The following is a 12,599-nucleotide window of genomic DNA, read 5'->3' as shown; positions in this document are numbered from 1 at the left end:
ACTGAATAATCCTTTTGAATGATGTTTTCCCTTTGCTAATTACAAATTCTTAGGTATAAAATCAGAACCTATGGTTTGTAATAATGAAAGTAAGAGCTGATTTTAATTGAGTGCCTACTGCTTACTAATTTAGCTGTATAGAAAGCGAAATGACTCACAACACTTTGAGTATAGACCAAAATAAGCAAAATGGCAAATAAAGATCTAAAAATCAGTTTTATTACTGATAAGAATAGAGAGCTCAGCTTAGCTATGAAGACACAACCAAAACTTGCTCTCCAATCTTGGTTTTTAGATGGTACACCTAATAGAATGTTTGGGACTGCAACACAGAAAAACCCCCAGAGTGGTGCCTCCCACACACTTCTCACATGGGGAGAGAAGGATTGGTCTCCAGATCTTCCTGTAGAATGTATAAGGTCTGGCCACATACCCTCAAAAATAGAACAAGATCTGGGAATACCACCCAACTCTTTGAAGAGGCAGACACAATACCAAGAAACAAATTAATTGAAGCATCTGTGTTCTGTTATTTTTTCCCCAAATAAGTAAGTCATTCTTCATTCTATGTGAAGAAGAATTTGGAGAATTTGGAATACTATCTGGAGAATTTTTGAAAAAAAAAATAGCAGAGCACAGACGGCTCTACAAAAGAAGTTCCAGTTTAATAAGATTGAACAGAAACAAAGTGAGAGGTAAGAGGTAGCTCATCTTACTAAATCTTTTTTATAATGAAATATTAATCTGGAGGTTTCTACTGAAGTGTTAAATTATGAAATATTAGATGTCAAAATAAGTTCTAATATTAGATGTCAAAATAATTTCTAATATAGACAACCCTCTAAATAAGTCAAAGCAAGTATCTAAAGCCTTGTTCAAAATTAACAAGCATCAGTGATAAATAGTAGAGAAAGAAAATATGAGAAGATGATTTTGGGAGAAGATTTACCTAGGGTCCATGCTTCTCCCAATGGGTCTTGAGTGGGCTCACTCAGTGAGCTCATTATGTGTCCCTACATGTTTGCAGAGCATAAGAGACTAAAGCTTGACTTCAACTCCCTATGTCTAGAGCAGGGTCAGAAAACTTTTGTAAACAGCTAGATAGTAAATATTTTCGATTATGCATGTCATATGACCTCAGTCACAACTATTCAATTCTGCCTTTTGTGTACACAAGCAGCCGTAGACCACATATAAATAAAAGGGCACACGTACTAATAAAACTTTATTTACACACACAGGTAATAAAATGGATTTGTCCAATGAGCACTACTTTCCTGATCCCTGATCTAGAGGATAAAAAAAAAAAAACAGCTGTCCAGATGTTTTAGAAGTGGAGCTAAGGAAAGTGTCCCTGTATGGGGGATTAGCCTTTTCTCCTACAGTTTATCGCATCAAAAGTTTTGTGATGCCCAAGAAAAGAGAGAGATAGACTACATGGTGATAAAGCCAGATTGAGTCATTTTACATCCTGCCAAAGAATCCACTAAGGAAATATTGATATAGAGTCCCCAACGACAGAGAGTTTGGACTTGATCACAGGAAAAATCAGTAGTTGAAAAGGGAATCGTCGCCTAAAGTAAAGTGCATCATCAGCATTTACAGAAAATGCAAAATTTATTAAAATGTCATGAGAGTGAGATAGCTTCAAACACTTGCCATCTTGAGATAGTACTACCAGAGTAAAATCTCTCCTTACCCTTTACTTCTCCTCTGACTCTCGCAGATTCAGAACTATGGTTAGCAACATGGAGGTGGAGGAAAAGTACTATTCTGCGAAAGAGAGAAAGGTCACCTAGAATGTTTGGAAAATTCTGTTACACTGTGTTAGCGTTACACTCAGTTCCAGTTACTTGGGAAATGCTTCCAAATAAACAATGAAAATTTCAAATAAAACTCATTATCGATATTTTCAATTCTATGGACTTTATTAATAAATTAAATCCTCAGGCATTTACTCATTTTCTTTTCCCTCTATATTTTGTTCATGCCAACAACTTTGTTTATAAGAATTTTTTGCCTAGTGTAGATTAAGAGCAGTCAATTTAAAGAGGAAGGGAGTGGGAAATGGGACTGCAAGGTATGAATCATAAATATTGATATTTTGGCATTGAGGAAGAAGGAACCCCTCAAACAAGCCAGAAGACAACCTATTATGATACATTTCAATATTGATACATGTTATAACTGTCAATTATTTTTTAAAAATACAGATATGGTATTTTAAATACAGCACACAAGAAAACATACTTTTCAAATATTCTATTGGGAAAGACTATATTTAATTGAAATATAGGCAAGAGCTCAATTTCTGAAATGTCCCTCATAGTGTGTTCTTTTATTTAGGATAATAGCCTTAACTTGTTTATTTCTTTTTTAACTGAAAAGTACAAAAGTACATTAGAAGTTAACTGATTATTCGCAAAGAAAGCAGATTTTATGTGAGCTAGGATTACTCACTTAGAAGTTCTTATCCCTTTACCTTTTGGGGCTACATCAAGGTACCTGGGAGTTACATAGACGATATTGTCATCATTTTGCTGTCAATGGGTGACACAGGAGACAGACGACATAACCCAAGATGGTTGCCTCAAATGCCTGCCTCAAAAATGTACAATAGTTTTATCAGGTATGAAATGACCTTGCAACACAATGTTACATAATCTTCTCTCAAATCAGTTCTTAATCAAATACTAATTTTTCTATTACAACAGGGCAAGCAGGTGTGGAAAAACTGCCTAAAAAACCAAAATCAACCTCAACCTCCTCGATACCCTTTTTTTCGCCTTGGTAAGTCACCTGCCATCTTGTACTCTGAAGTCTTGTCAAAGACGCCGTCTTCCTTAACTATCAACCAGCTCTGAAAACTCTGGGCTTTATTAGGAATCTAGTTTGTACTCCATAGCTAAAGCCACATAAATACCAAAATTTGGTTAAAACTACATAAAGAAATTTAGGAATCATTCACAGACAAAAAGAACTGAAGTTATTTCCTAATAATTTAATTTAATAAAAAATTTAATAATTTTTATAATATTTTCATTCAGAATGAACAGCCGGGACCTCGAACAGACCTCTAACGCCTAAATAGCAATGCCAGATTATGTCTCTTATTTCACCTGTCCCTGGTCTAAAAAAGTGACTTCCCAAACCCACAAAACCAGTGACACTAGAAGTGAAGGTAGATCAAAGCCTCCCCACCGCATTCTTCCAGTTTCCATTTCACTGCGCCATAGCTCCATCTGCACTCACAGTTAAGGGTCGGTGCCCAATTTTGCAAACAAAACTTTTATGTAGATCTTAATATATGAAACTTAAAAAAATAATAATTTTAAAGAATTGATTTTGTACATTCGAATTACAGTATTTTTAAAAATAAAACCAATGAATGAGAAAAGCTAAAACTGCTTATATAATTTTATGCTTAAAAATTACTTTGTATTTGGTAGCCATTGTATAACTGACCATTACTTGCTGAAGAGAGTAAGCAACAAGCTTATATCTCAGCCATATTTACTATTTAATTGGGTGCATTAGGCAAACACTTTAATAAAAGACTTGCAGGTTAATTTTAAAGGTGTTGAAATGCTCACACAGGAATTAAAAACATTAAAAGATTAGGACAGAGCTCCAACTTCAGCAATCAGTACACGTTATAAAACCTTCATATATATTTACAGAGACAGTAGGAGTAATTTTACTGAGGAATGCACAAAAGCAAATTAACCTTGCAGTTTAAGTTAACACATCAGTGGTCTCCAATGTGTTAAAATTTGACAGCACGTTTGAGTGTTTTCTTTAATTACCACACTACCAAACGTAATATTACAAACCAATGTTTTGGAACCTTGAATCACTTCAGCGAGATTCAAGGCCTCCAAGGAACACGTTTGGAAACCACAGCTCCAGACTGCTGCATCTTACAGTCCTTGGTTAAAGGAAGCACTTCCCAGTTGCCCCTGAGTTACTCTGGTCCGGCAGGAGAGGATAGAGGCCAGCTTGCGACAGGCACATGTAATAGAAAAGCCAAACGTGAACAACTAAGTTTATCGTATGTGAATATTCATAAGGCATTTCTCTGACATTTTCCAAGATTTCCAGTCTTTATATGATAGAATTTTGAACTGAAAGTGTTGGGGAGACACATTAAAGGTATTACTAGATGCCTAAGCAACTTTTAATAACACTGCCACACCAGGTCAAGGAGGCTTCTTAGACATGTGCCACTTGAAAAATCCTTCCTTCATCTGAACATATGAGCTTAATAGACCTTTCCTCTGAAAGGACAGCTTAGTAAGGCTGAAGCTGTTCTATTCCCACACAATAATTTTTATAATTATAACAAGGAAATAACAAAACTGTGAGCTTCTTCATACTTTTTGGGTTTCTATATATCTTTACAGTTTTGCACTTTTTCTACTTTTGTAGTATTTCTGTTAGCAGGTGGAGAAAGTCATCTCTTCAGTGTTTCAAAAGAGCGGGAAAAAAAGTATAATTCAGCATCTTCACTGTCAATCATGTAAGGTACAAAATAAGGCAGGTCACTTTGGGAAAAAAGTGGCAGTGACAATGTCATTTTTACTAAGCTTGATTGTAGCTGAAATTGCACTTCCTCTTTTAAAATAAGAAAGAATATCCAATTTTGCTTTAACCAGTTAAATAAAAGAAATCTTACACGCAGAAGGTAATGGCTAATTATTCATTATTATTTTAAGTAGACTACAAAGCTATTTTTTTGAAGAAAAAAATTCTGTCTGACAATCTCCTAGAACCCAGAATCTTCCTCCATTGTATTATAAAAGAACCAGTGAATTAATTTGGGGTCAGGCAACATGAGACTTTCTTCTGAACTTTGGCTAAAAATTCCTCTAAAGTACTCTGGTGTAGTGAGATCAGGAAACTATCCTGATATATACAAATCCCCATATCTAGCCATTGGTATTACAATGATTATATTATTGAATTGAGACATTTATGGAGCATATCCCTCAGATTCATATTGACTGAGATTTGTGACAAAATTAAAATTCTATATTCACATGTAAATTCCAACAAGGCTCCAGGAAGAATTCATACGGTAGCAATGTTGTTGCTGTGATCAAAAGCCAGTTTGCCTCTCTGTCCAGTTTTGTATACCAGGGTGGTCAAGTGTGTGCCTAGATATAAGAGGCATGAGAGAGAGAATGTGCTTTAGCATGGGTATGGGCTGAGGGTGTTCCTGGCAAACACCATACAACCTGAGACAGTAACTTGAGGCAGCACATGGTGCCATGCTGTGGCAGAGGTACTGTAAACCGACTTGTTTTTTAAGTCTTCTCTTTCCCTTTCCATCACACCGCTATGCCTGGAAATCAATAATAATCTCTATCCCTTATTTTTTTTTTTGATAGGAGAAATCAATATTCAAAACTGGACCTGGGTCAATTTGGATATGAGACTGTTAATCATGTATCCCTTCAGGAACAATTTCATATTTAGGTTAAGGCACTAATTTGGTGGTAAAAGCAGCTACTACTACAAATTCCTTTAGAGGTCTTGTTCAGGAAGTAGTTCATAGACATGGCAGACCTGTTCTCTAGCAGCTTATCAGGAAACACAGCTCACAGTCAATGTAGTACAAGGGTGTCTTTATAACATAATAGATATCTCACTCCAAGAAGCAGGCATACTGGGCTCACAGTGTGTTCTAAACATTAATGAATAGACTACAATTCCATCTTGGATCATTTATCTGTTCAATGCTAATGGCATTTGTAGGATTTACTCTTTAATCACAGTTTCCATGCTAGGCCAGAATAAAGGAGAGGGAAAGAAAGAAAGAAAGAGAGGAAGGAAGGAAGGAAGAAAGGGAGAGAGAGATTGGGAGGGAGGGAGGGAAAAAGAAAGGAAGAAAGAAAGGGAGACTGAGAGGGAAAGAAAAGAAAGAAAGAGGGAAGGAAGAAAGGAAGGAAGGAAGGAAAGGAAGGGAGGAAGGAAAGAAGGAAAGGAAAAAGTAGTAGTCTGGCCGTCGAGTATATTTGACTCTGATGAAGAAATCTGATGATTATAAGTTAATCTTCAACTTTAATTTGAAGCAACAGGGAAGAAAGTAAAGGTAGAGTTCTGTTGGAGTGATACAAAGAAAGAGAAATCATTAGAAAAAGAAACTTAATTGGGCAAAAAATATAACATAATAATCTCTTCTATCTCTGAGATATTTTATGACTTAAGTAAGGCAACATATCACTCAAATATTACTAATATTTGTAAAAAGTGTTTTGGGTTCCAATTAAATCAATATTTGAAACACATCTGTGTCATAAATAGGATAGTGACCCTCAGGCATATCAAAATTGTTTGGCCAGTTCTATTTTTACCACATGACATCAGTCAATTGTCAAAAGAAGACTAAAGAAGAAATAGAAAACATCCCTGATTTCAAGAGTTTGCAATCTAATTATAAATATTCCAAATTTCAAAATATGACCTGACAGTGTCTTCTAAGGTTCTTAAAGAAAGAAATTCAGAGACTTGAGTGCTAATCTTAGTTTCAACACACAAGGATGCAGTTCTACCAAGTTATTTTTATTTTTAATAATTAGTTTTTAGAATGTCTCTCTAGCTAATGCTTTATACTTAAACAAAAAAATATACAATGGTTTAAAAATTCAGTTAAAAAGAAATAGAAAATGGTGAACTGATCTGATAAATTCCTGAAGTCATTAGATTTGTTATATTCAGTTTCAATTATTCTATTTGATCATTTCTTACATTGCCTTTGAGAACACACAAGAGAGATAAATGTGATTGAATTGCATAGAGGCACTGCCTGACCATCTCAGACTTAATGCTGAAATCCTTCTTCTGGCTATTTTGATGGATTCTGGTAATCAGAAATGTGAGAATTCTTGGGTATCCAGTCTTTTAGTTTTCTTACATTAGTCATTATTTTTTCACTTTTAAACTTCATTTAGTTGTGAACTGATATATAAATGACATATAACATTATATTAAATTCCAGGTTTACAACATAATGATTCAATATTTGTATATTTTGTGAAATGGTCATTACAACAAATGTAGTTAACATCTATCACCTCACGTATTTACAATTTTTTTTTTACTTGTGATGAGAATTTTTAATATTTACTCTCTTAGTAACTTTCAAATATATAATAGTATTATTAACTGGAGTCATCATGCTGTATATTAAATAATTATTAATTGTAGTATAATGGTAATAATAGTAATAATGAGTCACATCTAGGCAGGAAACAGTAACCAAGCCAACCTTTCAAACTAAGAGTTAAGAAGCTAAACAAGAGTTGGTAAGGGATTATGAAACTGCAACTACACTGAGAGCTAGAGTATTGTCTCAGTTTGGAGGCATATTAAAATATGATGGCTAGATTTTGACTCAGAAATTCTTTTTTAATGTTTTTATTGAGGTATAGGTGATTTACAATATATTAATGCAGGTGTACAACACAGTGATTCAAAATGTTTATAGATTATACTCCACTTAAAGTTATAAGACATTGGGTATATTCCCTGTGCTGCACAATGTATCCTTGTAGCATATTTATTTTATACATAGTAGTTGGTACCTCTTAATACCCTACCTCTATCTTGCCCCTCACCCCTTCCTTCTGCCCACTGGTAAGCACTAATTGGTTCTAGATATTAGTGACTCTGTCTTGTTATAGTAATGCGTTTGTTTTATTTTTTATATTTCACATATAAGTGATAACATATAGTATTTGTCTTTCTTTGTATGACTTATTTCACTTAGCATAATACCCACCAGGTCTATCCATGCCATTGCAAATGGCAAAATTTCTTTCTTTTCATGGCTAAGTAGTACTCCAGTGTGTGTGTGTGTGTGTGTGTGTGTGTGTGTGTGTATACCACATCTTCCTTATCCATTCATCTGTTGATGGATACTTAGGTTGCTTCATTATCTTGGCTATTGTAAAAAATGCTGCTATGAACATTGGGGTACATTTATTTTCCAAATTAGTGTTTTCATTTTCTTTAGATGTATACCCAGGAGTGGAATTGTTGTATCATATATTACTTCTATTTTTAGTTTTTTGAGGGACTTCCATATTGTTTTCCATAGTGGCTACACTAATTCACATTCCCATCAACTGTGTACAAGGGTTCCCTTTTCCTCACATCCTCATCAATATTTGTTACTTGTGTTCTTCTTGATGATAGCTATTCTTACAGGTGTGAGGTGATATTTCATTGTGGTTTTGATTTACATTTTTCTGACGATTAGGGATGTTGAGCATTTTTCATATGTCTGTTGACCATCTGTATGTCTTCTTTGGAAAAAATTCTGTTCAGGTCTTCTGTACATATTTTAAAATCATATATATATATATATATATATATATATATATTGATATTGAGTTGCATGAGTTGTTTATATACTTTGGTTATTAATCCCTTATTGGTCATGTCATTTGCAAATATTTTCTCCCATTCAGCAGGTTGTCTTTTTGTTTTGTCAATGGTTTCTTTTCCTGTGCAAAAGCTTTTAAGTTTAATTAGGTCCCATGTGTTTATTTTTGCTTTTGTTTTCCTTGCCTTAGGTGATGTTTCCAAAAATATTGCTACAATTTACATCAAAGAGTGTTCTGTTCATGTTTTCCTCTAGGAGTTTTATGATTTCTTGTCTTGTCTTTAGAATTTTAATTTATTTTGAGTTTATTTTTGCATACTGTGTGAGAAAATGTAATTTCATTGTTTAATGTGTAGCTGGCCAGTTTTTCCAGCACTACTTATTAACGAAACTGTCTTTTCCCCATTGTATATTCTTGCTTCCTTCATCAAAGATTAATTGACCATAAGTGTGTGGGTTTATTTATGGGCTCTCTACTGTGTTCTATTGATCTATGTGTTGATGTTTGTGCCAGGACCGTACTGTTTTGATTACTGTAGCTTTGTAGAATGGTCTGTAGTCAGGCAGCAAACCTCCAGCATTGTTCTTCTTTCTCAAGATTGCTTTGGATATCCAGGGTCTTTTCTGTTTCCCTACAAATTTTAGAATTATTTTTTCTAGTTCTGTGAAAAATGTCATTGATATTTTGATAAGGATTGCACTGAATTTGTAGATTGCCTTGGGTAGTTTGGCCATTTTAACAAAATTAATTCTTCCAGTCCATGAACGTGATATATCTTTCCATCTGTTTGTGTCATCTTTAATATCTTTCATCAGTGTCTTATTGTTTTATAAGTACAGGTCTTTTACCTCCATAGTTAGATTTATTATTAGGTATTTTACTATTTTTGATGCAATGGTAAGTGGAATTATTTTCTTAATTTCTCTTTTGGATAGTTTGTTGTTAGTGCATAGAAATGCAGCATTTCTACATGTTAATTTTGTATCCTGCAAGTTTACTGAATTCATTGATGAGCTGTAATAGTTTTGTAGTGACATCTTCAGGATTTTCTACATGTAGTATTATTTTGTCAGCAGACAGTGACATTTTTACTTCTTTCTATCAAATTTGGATACCTTTTATTTCTTTTTTCTTGTCTGATTGCTGTGGCTAGGACTTCCAATACTATGTTGAATAAAACTGGCAAGAGTGGGCACACTTGCCTTGTTCCTGATCTTAGAGGAAATGCTTTCAGATTTTCATCATTGAGTATGATGTTAGTTGTGGGCTCATCATACATGCCCTTTATATGTTGAGGTATGTTCCCTCTATACTCATTTTGTGGAGAGTTTTTATCATAAATGGATGCTGAATTTTGTCAAATGCTTTTTCTGCATCCATTGAGATGATCATGTGATTTTTATTCTTCAATTTGTTAATGTAGTGTAACACAATGATTGATTTGAGGATATTGAACCACCTTTGCATCCCTGGATATATCCTACTTGATCATGGTAATGATCATTTTATTGCACTGTTGAATTTGGTTTGCTAATATTTTGTTGAGGAATTTTGTATCTATGTGGGTCAGTGATACTGGCCTGTAATTTTATTTTTTGTGTGTGATATCTTTGTGTGGTTTTGGTATCAGGGTGATGCTGGCTTTGTACAATGAGTTTGGAATTGTTACTTCCTCTGCAATTATTTGGATTAGTTTGAGAAGGATAGATGTTAACTCTTCTCTCTATGTTTGATAGAATTCATCTATGAAACCATAGGGTCTGGAATTTTTTTTGTTGGTGGGAGTTTTTTATTATTACTGATTCAATTTCACTATAGATAATAGTGTATATTTTCTATTTCTTCCTGGTTAAGTCTTGGGAGATTGTACATTTCTAGGAATATGTCCATTTCTTCTAGGTTGTCCATTTTACTGGCATATAGTTGTTCATAATAATCTCTGATGATCCTTTGTATTTCTGTGGTGTCAGTTGTTATTTCTTTTTCATTTCTGATTTTATTGATTTCAGCCCTCTCTCTTTTTTCTTGATCAGTCTGGCTAAAGGTTTATCAATTTTGTTTATCATTTCAAAGAACCAGCTTTCAGTTTCACTGACCTTTTCTATATATATTTTTTAGTTTCTATTTCATTTATTACTCCTCTGATCTTTGTGATTTTTTCCTTCTACTAAATTTGGGTTTTGTTTGTTCTGTTTATAGCCCCATTAAGTGTAAGGTTAGGTTGTTTGAGATTTTTCTTGTTCCCTGAGGTAGGCTTGTATCACTATAAACAGAGGGAAATGCTCTGGCTTCTCCTCTATCCATACCCTCAAATGATTCTTCAGTGATACTTAATGACTCAAACTACCTGAAAACCAGAGAGGAAAGGAATTTGGGAAATATAGTTTCCTACAGCACTGAGGAAGTGAGGTAAAAGCATTTGAGATTAAAAAAAGGAAGTTGATCACTGGCCTGCATTTTCTAGATGATCATTTAGAAAATAAAGTTAGCTTCCAATTTATTCTACTATTAATAATCAACTGTTTTCAGTTCTGCTAAATGGTGACTAAAGTAAAATTTCAATTTTGTATTTCTCTCTATATGCATACATATCTATAACATTAAATGTAATGTCTAAATATAATCATTTCATATATTTCCCTTTTCTTTTCCTTTACACTTATTCCTTCTGTTTTTACATACATTCAATTAAGATAGATTTAAAAAATAAAAAATATTATCACCTTCTGTAACAAGAAAATCAGAGATAGTGCAGATTCCAGGATTTACTCACTATTTCATTGATATTTTTCCCCTATCTTCCTCCTCTGCTCTCTTTATTTTACCCATGATGTTACTTTCTCCCTTAATGGTTACAACATGACTATAGGAAATCCACATCAATAAACAACTGAATCCTTAAGAAAGATGAAGGTTTCATCCTGTGAACCTCTTATTAATAGAAAAAAAATTAATTTTAAGACATGACATATTAAATTTCCTTTTGACCTATTATTTGAGATTGGGTCATGTGCCTCTCTCTACCTTAACCATGAGGGGGTGAGCAGAACTGCTGCAGACGGTTTCAGCAGTTTCAGCCTCTAAATTTGGAGTTGAAATGTTTGGAGGACAATCAAATATCTAGGCCACTTTATTTTCCTCAGCTTCTGCCACTTCTTTCAGAACTGTCCAATACCTACCCCCAAATAATGCATGTTAACAACCTAGAATATCTCCTTGCCTTGGATGTATTTCTCTATAATCATATACTCTTATACTGATACATCTGCACTTACACTTGTATACATAAGTTGATATTCTCATTCAACATAGATTAGTAGAAATTCTCCCAATTTGACTGGTAGAACTCTAATCCAGTCCTTTTAATTAGTTTATGTGATATTATTAAATAATGAATATTATTCAATGTAATATTTGATCTTATATGATTTGACATAATGTTAGTCATTACCTTTTTTGGACATCTGTTTTATTTTTAAAGTTTTTTTTTTTTTTTTCCCAGTGTAAACAATGCTTTGATAAATATGCATGTGTACATGCCCATATATAGAAGCAGTTTTATTTCTAGACACAGATTCATCAAAAGGGGTTACTTGGTCAAAGAGTATATGTTTTTTTATTGTTTATAGGTATTGTAAGAATGCTTTATTTTTTTTCTTATTCCTACCACTGATATAAATTCCTGGTAGATTAAAACTTATGTTTTTCTTACTTTTTTGTCAAATTTGTTTAATTAGCATTATTCTAAATACTAGCAAGGCTGAACATCTTTTCTTATGCTTATTGACAGTTTCTGTGAATTTCCTATTCATATTATTTGCACAGCTTTATATTGATCTGTTTGTGTTTTCATTATGCATTTAAGTAGATCTTGTATATTTTATTTGTATTTATTTTTTATTTTAAAATGAGCATTTACTTAAAAGCTATTTATTTATTTATTTATTTATTTCCTTCTGTTTTATTGAGATAAAATTGACATACAACACTGTATAAGATTAGTGTGTACAGCATAATGTTTTGATTTATATACATCATGAAATAATTACCACAATAAGTTTAGTGAACATCCAACATCTCATAAGATACAAAATAGAAGAAAAAGAAAATAAAAATTCCTTGTGCTGAGAACTCTTAGGATTTACCTTCTCACCAACTTGCATCTATAAATTACAGTAGTGTTAATAATATTTATAATGTTGTACGTTA

This window comes from Eubalaena glacialis, chromosome 16, assembly GCF_028564815.1.
Source record: "Eubalaena glacialis isolate mEubGla1 chromosome 16, mEubGla1.1.hap2.+ XY, whole genome shotgun sequence".
Lineage (NCBI taxonomy): Eukaryota > Metazoa > Chordata > Mammalia > Artiodactyla > Balaenidae > Eubalaena > Eubalaena glacialis.
This window is presented reverse-complemented; position numbering follows the sequence as displayed.